This window comes from Cherax quadricarinatus, chromosome 29, assembly GCF_038502225.1.
Source record: "Cherax quadricarinatus isolate ZL_2023a chromosome 29, ASM3850222v1, whole genome shotgun sequence".
In the NCBI taxonomy this organism is placed as follows: domain Eukaryota; kingdom Metazoa; phylum Arthropoda; class Malacostraca; order Decapoda; family Parastacidae; genus Cherax; species Cherax quadricarinatus.
In genome coordinates this window covers 29,164,621-29,178,517 of record NC_091320.1, presented here as the reverse complement: position 1 = coordinate 29,178,517, position 13,897 = coordinate 29,164,621, and positions in this window count along the sequence as shown.

Genomic DNA, 13,897 nt, shown 5'->3' with positions numbered 1-13,897 from the left:
CATAAGTAAATTTTCGTTTCCATTATTCGGCAAAAAGAGCGTTGCTATTTAAGAAAAAATAGCAAGTTTTCCCTATTCGGCAAGACAAATATATATACATACATACATATATATCTTCTTTCAACACACCAGCCGTATCCCACCGAGGCAGGGTGGCCCAAAAGAAAAAACGAAAGTTTCTCCTTTTAAATTTAGTAATATATACAGGAGAAGGGGTTACTAGCCCCTTGCTCCCGGCATTTAAGTCGCCTCTTACGACACGCATGGCTTACGGAGGAAGAATTCTGTTCCACTTCCCCATGGAAATAAGAGGAAATAAACAAGAACAAGAGCTAGAAAGAAAATAGCAGAAAACCCAGAGGAGAGTGTACATATATGCTTGTATATGTATGTGTAGTGTGACCTAAGTTTACGTAGAAGTAGCAAGACGTACCTGAAATCTTGCATGTTTATGAGACAGAAAAAAGGACACCAGCAATCCTACCATCATGTAAAACAATTACAGGCTTTCGTTTTACACTCACTTGGCAGGACGGTAGTATATATATGTATATATATATATATATATATATATATATATATATATATATATATATATATATATATATATATATATATATATATATATATATATATTCTTTCTTTCCTTCAACACACAGGCCGTATCCCACCGAGGCAGGGTGGCCCAAAACGAAAAACGAAAGTTTCTCCTTTTATATTCAGTAATATATGCAGGAGAAGGGGTTACTAGCCCCTTGCTCCCGGCATTTTAGTCGCCTCTTACGACACGCATGGAGGAAGAACTCTGTTCCACTTCCCCATGGAGATAAGAGGAAATAAACAAGAACAAGAACTATTAAGACAATAGAAGAAAACCCAGAGGGGTGTGTATATATATGTTTGTACATTCAAGTGTAGGGTGACCTAAGCATAAGTAGAAGTAGCAAGAATATGATAGAAAAAAAAAAAGACACCAGCAATCGCGTACAAGCTTCTCCTTCCTTCTATTTGCTTTTCCTCGCCTCTCCCTGATTTTCTGTGCCTCTCCCTGCTTCTTGATTCTCTGTGCCTCTCCCTGATCTTCCTTGCTTCCTTCTGCTTCTCCTTACCTCTGCTAGTTTTCTCATTCATGTTTCCTCTTTCTTGACTCCCGTTTCTCTCGTTGTCTTCCTTTACGCCTTCATTCTCCCTCTCTTTTCCCTATTACTATTTTTTTTAAATGTATTTTCTCCTTATTTTTTTCTTATTTTCCTTTTTTCGTTGTTGTTAATTTTTACTGTTTGCATTATTTGCACTGCCTGCAATGCACACATTATCTAGTAAACTTACGTTCTCTAGTATACTGACCTTGTTCTCCAGTATACTGACTACTTCTTTATTATACTGAACTTGTTCTCCAGTATACTGACTAGTTCTTTATTATACTGACCTTAGGGTCCAATATATTGACTAGTTCTTTAATAAAATGACCTTGTTCTTTAGTATGCTGACCTGTTCTCTATTATATCGAACTGTTCCTTAGTATATTGACCTGTTCTCTTGTATACTGACCTTGGTTTCTAGTGCACTAAATCAATGTTCTAACATATTCACATTAAAAGTGCTGTGGTGTAAGAATGTAAGGTGAAAGCCAGCATGAAACTCGACAACTGTCAGCCACTAACAGCCTGCTTAACCATTAACTCATAATCCTTTAAGTGTGTCATCTTAATGCACTTATCAGAGTTGGAGGATGGTGGTGGTGAAGGTGGCGGTGAGGATGGTGGTGGTGGTCGTGGTCGCAGGGGTGGTGGTGGAGATATCTGTCTAATTTACATGGTGTTGATATAATCTAACACTGTATTACCCTGTCAGTTATTTTAAATCTTTGGTTTCCCATTACCCTGAGGTTATCACGCTCTTCCCCTCTTGTGTAAACACGTTAGTGTAGTCAATCATCAGTGTTGGCATGGGAATCAAAGACGAGGTAAAGTGCACAATACATAAGGAACAAAGCACACTTCCTTGTGATACCTTACGCACCGTTTCACGAAGAACTAATTTAAAGAGATCCACAATGAAGGTAGTCACTCAGGATTACGTGTAAGATAAGTTAGAGAATCTCAGTTGAATCTTACCTTGATAACTCACTGACACAGTAGGAGGCGATGCATAGAGTAAATACGCAGATATTCTTGAATTTATCCAGTGATGGTGGCACACAATGCAGAGGTTCATCTAGAGACTGGTGGCACACAGTGGAGAGGATCAACCTGTGACTGGTGGCACACAGTAGAGAGGTTCAACCAGTGACTGGTGGCACACAGTGGAAAGGTTCAACCAGTGATTGGTGGCACACAGTGGAGACGTTCAACCAGTGATTGGTGGCACACAGTGGAGAGGTTTAACCAGTGACTGGAGGCACATGGTGGAGAGGTTCAACCAGTGACTAGTGGCACACAGTGTAGAGGTTTAACCAGTGACTGGTGGCACAGGGTGGAGAGGTTCAATAAGTGACTGGTGGCACACAGTAGAGGTTCAACCAGTGACTGGTGGCACACAGTGCAGAGGTTCAACCAGTGAGTGGTGGCACACAAAATAGAGGTTCAACCAGTGACTGGTGGCACACAGTGGAGAGGTTCAACCAGTGACTGGTGGCACACAGTGGAGAGGTTCAACCAGTGACTGGTGGCACACACTGGAAAGGTTCAACCAGTGACTGGTGGCACACAGTGGAGAAGTTCAACCAGTGACTGCTGACACAGAGTGGAGAGGTTCAACCAGTGACTGGTGGCACACAGTGAAGTTCAACCTGTGACTGGTGGCACACATTGGAGAGGTTCAACCAGTGACTGGTGGCACATAATGGAGACGTTCAACCAGTGACTGGTGGCACACAGTGGAGAGGTTCAACCAGTGACTGGTGACACACAGTGGAAAGGTTCAACCTGTGACTGGTGGCACACAGTGGAGAGGTTCAACCAGTGACTGCTGACACGGAGCGGAGAAGTTCAACCTGTGACTGGCGGCACACAGTTAAGTTCAACCTGTGACTGGTGGCACACATTGGAAAGGTTCAACCAGTGACTGGTGGCACATAGTGGAGAGGTTCAACCAGTGACTGGTGGCACACATTGGAGGTTCAACCAGTGACTGGTGGCACATAGTGGAGAGGTTCAATCAGTGACTGGTGGCACACAGTGGAGAGGTTCAACCAGTGACTGGTGGCACACAGTGGAGAGGTTCAACCAGTGACTGGTGGCACATAGTGGAGAGGTTCAATCAGTGACTGGTGGCACACAGTGGAGAGATTCAACCAGTGACTGGTGGCACACAGTGGAGAGGTTCAACCAGTGACTGGTGGCACATAGTGGAGAGGTTCAACCAGTGACTGGTGGCACACACTGAAGTTCAACCTGTGACTGGTGGCGCACACACTGAAGTTCAAACTGTGACTGGTGGCACACATTGGAGAGGTCCAACGTGTGACTGGTGAAACACAGTGGAGAGGTTCAGTGACTGGTGGCACACAGTGGAGAAGTTCAACCAGAGACTGGTGACACAGTGCAGAGGTTCTACCAGTGACTGGTGGCACACAGTGAAGAGGTTCAACCTATGATTGGTGGCATACATTGGAGAGGTTCAACCTGTGACTGATGCCACACAGTGGAGAGGTTCAACCAGTGACTGGTGGCACACAGTGGAGAGGTTCAATCAGTGACCAGTGGCACACAGTGGAGAGGTTCAACCTGTGACTGGTGACACACAGTGGAGAGGTTCAACCTGTGACCGGTGGCACAGAGTGCAGAGGTTCTACCAGTGACTGGTGGCATACAGTAAAGAGGTTCAACTTATGATTGGTAGCACACACTGGAGTGGTTCAACCTGTGACTGGTGCCACACAGTGGAGAGGTTCAACCAGTGACTGGTAGCACACAGTGGAGAGGTTCAACCAGTGACCAGTGGCACACAGTGGAGAGGTTCAACCTATGACTGGTGACACACAGTGGAGAGGTTCAACCTGTGACCAGTAGCACAGAGTGGAGAGGTTCTACCAGTGACTGCTGGCACACAGTAAAGAGGTTCAACCTGTGACTGGTGCCGCACAGTGGAGAGGTTCAACCAGTGACTGGTGGCACACAGTGGAGAGGTTCAACCAGTAACTGGTGACACACAGTGGAGATATTCAACCTGTGACTGGTGGCACACATTGGAGAGGTTCAACGTGTGTCTGGTGGCACACAGTGGAGAGGTTCAACCAGTGACTGGTGGCACTCAGTGGAGAGGTTCTACTAGTGACTGGTGGCATACAGTGGAGTGGTTCAACCTGTGACTGGTGGCATAAACTGGACAGCTTCAACCTGTGACTGATGGCACACAGTGGTGAGGTACAACCTGTGACTGGTGGCACACATTGGAGAGGTACAACCAGTGACTGGTGGTACACAGTGGAGAGGTTCAACCAGTGACTGGTGGCACACAGTGGAGAGGTTCAACCAGTGACTGGTGGCACAGAGTGGAGAGCTTCTACCAGTGACTGGTGGCATGCAGTGGAGAGGTTCAACCTGTGACTGGTGGCATACAGTGGACAGCTTCAACCTGTGACTGATGGCACACAGTGGAGAGGTACAACCTGTGACTGTTGGCACATATTGGAGAGGTTCAACCTGTGACTGGTGGCACACAGTGGAGAGGTTCAACCAGTGACTGGTGACACACACTGAAGTTCAACCTGTGACTGGTGGCACACAATGAAGAGGTCCAACCTGTGACTGGTGAAACACAGTGGAGAGGTTCAGTGACTGGTGCCACACAGTGGAGAAGTTCAAGCAGTGACTGGTGGCACACAGTGGAGAGCTTCAATCAGTGACCAGTGGCACAGAGTGGAGAGGTTCAACCTGTGACTGGTGACACACAGTGGAAAGGTTCAACCTGTGACCGGTGGCACAGAGTGGAGAGGTTCTACCAGTGACTGGTGGCACACAGTAAAGAGGTTCAACTTGTGGTTGGTGGCACACATTGGAGTGGTTCAACCTGTGACTGGTGCCACACAGTGGAGAGGTTCAACCTGTGACCGGTGGCACAGAGTGGAGAGGTTCAACCTGTGACTGATGCCACACTGTGGAGAGGTTCAACCAGTGACTGGTGGCACACAGTGGAGAGGTTCAATCAGTGACCAGTGGCACACAGTGGAGAGGTTCAACCTGTGACTGGTGACACACAGTGGAAAGGTTCAACCTGTGACCGGTGGCACAGAGTGGAGAGGTTCTACCAGTGACTGGTGGCACACAGTAAAGAGGTTCAACTTGTGGTTGGTGGCACACATTGGAGTGGTTCAACCTGTGACTGGTGCCACACAGTGGAGAGGTTCAACCAGTGACTGGTGGCACAAAGTGGAGAGATTCAACCAGTGACCAGTCGCACACAGTGGAGAGGTTCAACCTGTGACTGGTGACACACAGTGGAGAGGTTCAACCTGTGACCAGTGGAGAGGTTCTACCAGTGACTGCTGGCACACAGTAAAGAGGTTCAACCTGTGACTGGTGCCGCACAGTGGAGAGGTTCAACCAGTGACTGGTGACACACAATGGAGAGGTTCAACCTGTGACTGGTGGCACACATTGCAGAGGTTCAACGTGTGACTGGTGGCACACAGTGGAGAGGCTCAACCAGTGACTGGTGGCACTCAGTGGAGAGGTTCTACTAGTGACTGGTGGCATGCAGTGGAGAGGTTCAACCTGTGATTGGTGGCATAAAGTGGACAGGTTCAACCTGTGACTGATGGCACACAGTGGAGAGGTACAACTTGTGACTGGTGGCACACATTGGAGAGGTACAACCAGTGACTGGTGGTAAACAGTGGAGAGGTTCAACCAGTGACTGGTGGCACACAGTGGAGAGGTTCAACCAGTCACTAGTGGCACAGAGTGGAGAGCTTCTACCAGTGACTGGTGGCATGCAGTGGAGAGGTTCAACCTGTGACTGGTGGCATACAGTGGACAGGTTCAACCTGTGACTGATGGCACACAGTGGAGAGGTACAACCTGTGACTGATGGCACATACTGGAGAGGTTCAACCTGTGACTGGTGGCACACAGTGGAGAGGTACAACTGTGACTGGTGGCACATAGTGGAGAGGCTCAACGTGTGACTGGTGGCATACAGTGGAGAGGTATACCTGTGACTGGTGGCACACAGTGGAGAGGTTCAACCTGTGGCTGGTGGCACACAGTGGAGAGGTTCAACCTGTGACTGGTGGCACACAGTGGAGAGGTTCAACCTGTGACTGGTGGTACACAGTGAAGAGGTTTAACCTGTGACTGGTGGCATACAGTGGAGAGGTTTAACCAGTGACTGGTGGCACACAGTGGAGAGGTTTAACCAGTGACTGGTGGTACACAGTGAAGAGGTTCAACCTGTGACTGGTGGCACACAGTGAAGAGGTTCAATCAGTGACTGGTGGCATACAGTGGAGAGGTTCAACCAGTGACTTGTGGCACACAGTGGAGAGGTTCAACCAGTGACTGGTGGTACTCAGTGAAGAGGCTCAACCAGTGACTGGTGGCATACAGTTGAGATGTTCAACCAGTGACTGGTGGCACACAGTGGACAGGTTCAACTAGTGACTGGTGGCACACAGTGGAGAGGTTCCACCAGTGACTGGTGGCACACAGTGGACAGGTTCAACTAGTGACTGGTGGCACACAGTGGAGAGGTTCAACCAGTGACTGGTGGCACACAGTGGAGAGGTTCAACCAGTGACTGGTGGCACACAGTGGAGAGGTTCAACCAGTGACTGGTGGCACACAGTGGAGAGGTTCAACCAGTGACTGGTGGCACACAGTGGAGAGGTTCAACCAGTGACTGGTGGCACACAGTGGAGAGGTTCAACCAGTGACTGGTGGCACACAGTGGAGAGGTTCAACCAGTGACTGGTGGCACACAGTGGAGAGGTTCAACCAGTGACTGGTGGCACACAGTGGAGAGGTTCAACCAGTGACTGGTGGCATACAGTTGAGAGGTTCAACCAGTGACTGGTGGCACACAGTGAAGAGGCTCAACCAGTGACTGGTGGCATACAGTTGAGAGGTTCAACCAGTGACTGGTGGCACACAGTGGACAGGTTCAACTAGTGACTGGTGGCACACAGTGGAGAGGTTCAACCAGTGACTGGTGGCACACAGTGGACAGGTTCAACTAGTGACTGGTGGCACACAGTGGAGAGGTTCAACCAGTGACTGGTGGCACACAGTGGACAGGTTCAATCAGTGACTGGTGGCACACAGTGGAGAGGTTCAACCAGTGACTGGTGGTACACAGTGGAGAGGTTCAACCAGTGACTGGTGGCACACAGTGGAGAGGTTCAACCAGTGACTGGTGGCACACAGTGGAGAGGTTCAACCAGTGACTGGTGGCACACAGTGGAGAGGTTCAACCAGTGACTGGTGGCACACAGTGGAGAGGTTCAACCAGTGACTGGTGGCGCACAGTGGAGAGGTTCAACCAGTACTGGTGGCCCACAGTGGAGAGGTTCAACCAGTGACTGGTGGCACACAGTGGAGAGGTTCAACCAGTGACTGGTGGCACACAGTGGAGAGGTTCAACCAGTGACTGGTGGCACACAGTGGAAAGGTTCAACCAGTGACTGGTGGTACACAGTCGAGAGGTTCAACCAGTGACTGGTGGCACACAGTGGAGAGGTTCAACCAGTGACTGGTGGTACACAGTGGAGAGGTTCAACCAGTGACTGGTGGCACACAGTGGAGAGGTTCAACCAGTGACTGGTGGCACACAGTGGAGAGGTTCAACCAGTGACTGGTGGCACACAGTGGAGAGGTTCAACCAGTGACTGGTGGTACACAGTGGAGAGGTTCAACCAGTGACTGGTGGCACACAGTGGAGAGGTTCAACCAGTGACTGGTGGCACACAGTGGAGAGGTTCAACCAGTGACTGGTGGTACACAGTGGAGAGGTTCAACCAGTGACTGGTGGCACACAGTGGAGAGGTTCAACCAGTGACTGGTGGTACACAGTGGAGAGGTTCAACCAGTGACTGGTGGCACACAGTGGAGAGGTTCAACCAGTGACTGGTGGTACATAGTGGAAAGTTGAATATAATAATGATATACAATACCTACAAGTTGATAACTAAGATACATGTGCAACAGTTAAGTAACTTAATCCTGAAACGTTTCGCCTACACAGTAGGTTTCTTCTGTACTAGAGTGAAGAAGCCTACTGTGTGTGCGAAACGTTTCGGAATAAAGTTACATCTGTCTTACTTATCATTGCAGAGGTTGAACAGATAAGCTGCTCCACAGACAGCCACAAAGTAGCGAGTGATTAATTATTCATTACAGTGATTATTCATTAACCTCGTGAATAAATGAATATTTGCACATACACTTATACCCAAAATTGTAAAATATTCAAGTATCTCCTTATACTTTTTTAAGTAAGAAAAGTTTTTACAGATCATAAATATTTAAAAAGAATGTCGATGAATGTACTGCGGACGGTCACAGTGGATCTGCGCCCATCCGCAGTACTAATTCCAAATCGATAATCCACGAATGGGTCATGCAAATCCATCATCATATTTAAGTCTGATAATCCATGAACGTGTCCATGGTGATCCGTAATCCAATTTTAACTATAATTTACGCACTGGTCCATGGAAATTCCAGATCCGACTTTAGCTCGATAATTCACGAACGGATCTATTAAGAAAATCCTTGGTAACAAAATCCTTATTTATACAATATGACAGAATTGCTTTGCTGAGACAGTCTGAGTGGGGCCCACGACTGTTTAACAGCCCCTACCATACATAAGGGGCATTACCAATAGATCCCTGGCTGCCTTCAGAAAGGAGCTGGATAGATATCTAAAGTCAGTACCGATCGGTCGGACTGTGTTTTGTACGCTGGATTGAGCGCAACCAGCAGTAACAGCCTGGTTGATCAAACCCTGATCCAAAGGGAGTTCTGGTCAAGGACTGGGCCGCGGAGGCGCTGACCCCCGGAACACCCTCCAAGTAGGTCTGTGTACTGACAGTCTCAGTGAACACACAGGTTTGTGCTAACTCCGGTCGGAAGTTCTTGGAACTACTCACAACTCTTTCTAAGGTCAATAAAGCAAGGTGAGTATACACTCCACCACTACTATCGCCACCACAACTACAACCCTCTCTACCCAATTACAATCAAACAACCATACAATCACTTTAAACATCTCCACTATCACTACCACAACTATTATCATCCATAACCACCGTCATTATTACCATCACCACCATTACAACCATTCCTAACCTCCAGCACCATCAATACCAGCACCACCCATCACCAATATTAACACCACTGCCACAGTTCCACCGCCACCAAATTACCTGCGGCTAATGCACCAACAAAGTGGCAATTAGTGGTGCAATTTTTTACCCAACTTCTGCTGTTGTCCACCTCTATTTCTGCAAACAACTGTTAGTGCGGTGGGACTTCGTGTGTTGGCAACCCAGCCCATGGATGAAGGTAGTCAAGCAAGCATGTATAGGCTTTTGAACAAGCAAGGTTCTCTAATAAATGGTAAACATTTATAGACAGTATGAAATATGCTGATAATAAAAGAGCCATTTCTCTTATGTATTGGAAGATAGATATTGGACTCCGTAAGTTATGAGTATTTTGTATATCGGAATTATGTCTCTTCTGGCCCGTCTATGCTCTAGTGTCACTGGTAAAGTCTTATAAGTTTCTCATAGTTCGTTAACCAGTTCTAGAAATATTCTCGTTGTGAACCTCTGGATTTTCTTGATTTTCTTAGCATGCTAAGTCAAAGGTGGTGTGTGTGTGTGTGTGTACTTACCTACCTGTGGTTGCAGGGGTTGACTCACAGCTCCTGGCCCCACTTCTTCGCTGGTCACTACTAGGTCCACTCTCTCTCCCTGCTCCAAGAGCTTCATCGTATCTCTTCTTAAAACCATGTATGGATCCTGCCTCCACTACATCATTCTCCAGATTGTTCCACTTCCTGAAAACTCTATAGCTGAAGAAATACTTAATAACATTCCTGTGACTCATCTGAGTTTTCAACCTCCAGTTGTGACCCCGTGTTGCTGTGTCCTATCTGTTCAAACATCCTGTCCCTATCTACCTTTTCAATTCCTCTCAGTATTTTATGTCATTATCATGTCCCCCTATCTCTCCTGTCCTCCAGTGTCGTCAAGTGGATTTCCCTTAACTTCTCCTCGTAGGATATACCCCTTAACTCCGGGACTAGTCTTGTTGCAAACCTTTGCACTTACTCTAATTTCTTGGCGTGCTTGACCAAGTGTGGCTTCCATACTGGTGCTGCGTACTCCAATACAGATCTAACGTACATGGTGTACAGTCTTAAACGACTCCTTGCTAAGGGGTGGAAATGCTATGCTTAGGTTTGCCAGGCGCCCATATGCTGCAGCAGTTATTTGGTTGATGTGCACCTCAGGAGATGTTCTCGGTATTATACCCACTCCGAGATCTTTTTCCTTGAGTGAAGTTTGCAGTCTTTGGCCACCTAGCCTGTACTCTGTCTGCAGTCTTCTTTGACCTTCCCCAATCTTCATGACTTTGCACCTGGTGGGGTAAAACTCTAGAAGCCAGTTGTTGGACCAGGCCTGCGGCCTATCCAGAGCCCTTTGTAGTTCTACCTTCTCGTCCTCTTGAATTCTCCGCATTGGCTTCACGTTGTCTGCAAACAGGGACACCTCTGAATCTATCGCTTCCGTCAAGTCGTTCACACATACCAGAAACAGCACCGGCCCTAGGATTGATCCTTGTGGAACCCCTCTTGTCACAGGCGCCCACTGACACCCCGTCACATACCATCAAATGTTGTTTCTTTCTTGATAGGTATTCTCTGACACACTGAAGTTCCTTTCCTGTTATTCCTGTGTGGGATGCAAAGAGTATGTTACACTTTATTTGGAGTAAGTCACACACCCATATAGCGAACCAAGTGCTCAGGGTTTAATGATCAAAGGGACCCCTGCCGTTATACCAGTACTTTAGTTCAAACAGCCCGAAAAAGCTGTGGAAACAACTTTGGCAGACATGCCCTCACTGCTGGTCGCTCACGGTTCTCAGTGTCTTGTGCTTGCATTTGCCTCATTGATTACCGTGTCTTATGCTTGCTTTCGCCTCATTGTACATAGTGTAAATACTGTCCATAGGCTATAATATTTTGTAAATACCAGTTAGTTTGGTGCAGGAAATATAATTCAGTTATTTTCTGCTGTCTTTTGCTTGTTCCCTAGTGGTAATTGCATTCCGGCAATGTGCAGGCCATATCTACACCTATCTACGTATTATCCTGCCTGCTCCTCTAGCTTTTGCACTAATCTCTTGTGTGGAACTGTGTCGAAAGCCTTCTTACAGTTCAAAAAATACAGTCTACTCACCCCTCTCTCCCACTGCCCTTGAGGTATCTAGTTCACTTAGCAGACTCTTTACCTCATCCCCGGTTGTGTGCAATGTGTCCAACACCTGTTAGTGTACCCTACCATTCCGGTTTACCGTAGTCCAGTCTGTCTCTACCGAAAATACTTCCTAAAATCTCGTGTTTAGATCTTCACATACTTCTTTGTTGTTTCTCGTGATCTTCCCTCCTTCCTTCCTAAAATCTCGTGTTTAGATCTTCACATACTTCTTTGTTGTTTCTCGTGATCTTCCCTCCTCCCTTCCTCAGCCTGATTACCTGGTCCTTTACTGTCTTTTTCCTCCTGATGTGGCAAGACAATAGCTTTGGGTTAGATTTGACTTTATATGTTATATCATGTCGTGTGTGTGTGTGTATGTGTGTGTCTGTTTCTGTCTCTGTCTCTCTCTCTCTCTAACTCCAGGAAATATAACAGTGCTCTACTCTTTTGTAATCTCGTGTGCCCGGAATACTTGCTATATAATATTTTAAAAAGAACTAGAATTTCCCCGAGAGTCATTTTCTCTGGTGATATCAAACAAAACTCAACACACATATCTTGATGAAACTCTGATTTCATTTCATCGTGGAGGCGGCACGTCGATTTGTTCAAACTGACTCGACTAAAACATACGAGGGGAGAAAGGCATTTTAGTTATCCATGTGACAAGTGTAATCCAATCAGACATCCTGGCCATTCAGGTGGCAGACAGAACGGCGGAGTGATTATAATCTTTTGTCAGTCCCAACATGGAACTGATTTGGGAAGCATCACGCACGCAGAGGTACACACGCACGCCCGCAACCATTCACACACACACACACACTCACACTTTACACTAAATACACAGCTTCAAGAGTACATATGATAAGGTCCAAGAGACCAGAAATTATTACTGCCGATCAAAGTGGTTTAGGAGGCGGGCCCAGGAACTATATCCCATACACCGCAAACAAGTCTGTAGACAGACACAGATACATAGACAGACACACATACACACCTTTTATTTCTTCAATAAATACTACTGTTCTCACTAATATTTTTGATAAAAATTTTACCACTGAAAATACGCTTAAAATTACTATTCTTTCGTATTGAACAGACAAACCTTCCACACACGAGCACAGACTAAACAATGACACAGGCTTAACAAAATTAACGAAACAGCGACACTTTCCACCCTTATTTACAATGGTAATTCCTGTTAGTTCTAAATTTGATTCCTCCGGCAGATTTACAATGAAAACTCCCTAACGCATCCGACACGATAGACAATTTACATAAAAACACCGTAAATCACAGTTGTAAATGAAAACACGAGAGTCCCGAGCGTTGCGTTGCTCTTCAACTGTTTTACATGACAACGGGAAGCAATACTGTAATGAAACAAAAATACAGCCATACTATAATAAAATACAAATGAGCCTTACACACACTTCGTGACTCGCGACGCCAGTTACAACGCACCTTGAGACGTGACTTGCGACGCTACTTGCAATGCCAGTTGTGAAAAGATCACCTTTTGGGCAGTTTGGCCAAACTGGTGAATTAAGCCGAACTTCCATAAAAAAATACCAGAGAAAAGATTTCAGCAGTAGCGCTATGCGGTTCCATAACAGAAGACATATGTGTCTGGATCTTTCTTCAATGGAGTGAAGGTGAGGACTAAGATGGAGGGCAGATCACAACACTGAAAAACATGACGAAGCGATGCATTTCTTTGTTCGTACATAAGCACTCCTCTTCCCTGGGAGGATAATATTTCTGTAAGATAATTGCACTATGTTACAAAAAACGCGATTCTAAAAGCTTAGAGATCTCCAGTGAATACTAGAAAGGACTGCCCTTCTAGCATCGAGCCTGTTACTGGGTTTTCGTAACAAGTAGTCAGTATCCTTGTCCAATTATCCATTAGAATTCAGTATTATTCAATAGTGCTTCAGGATTACAACTGGTAGGCTACTAACTAGAGAAATTAAAATTTAATAAATTTATTAAGTCTAGAGGTATACTATCAAATTAAATTAATCACAGCAATCAAAATAAAATCAATCTCTCGAGTTCAATATTATTGTGCTGAAAGCACATATCACATTTATAATTCTTAAGTACCGTCTGGTACATTAATATTTAATAAGATATTACAAATATGTACAAGTAAGTTTGTGTATGCGTGTAAGTGCTCTAAGTAGTTCACTATGTCTCACGACTCGACTAGACTTAAACAAGTGACTGACAAAGTCCTCACAAACTAACTTCTTGACCGACTGGCAACCAGAACAGTCTGCTTGAACAATGAAAAGAATGCTAAGCCCAATAGCCATATAACAAGCGACTGCGACACAATCATGATCAAGGAGATAACATAACGACACTAAGTAGGGACCATCAGCAGATCCTCCACAAAAGTTACAAAACTCCCATACTACTGAATCTAAGTTCAGCATAGGAAAAACCCTGACT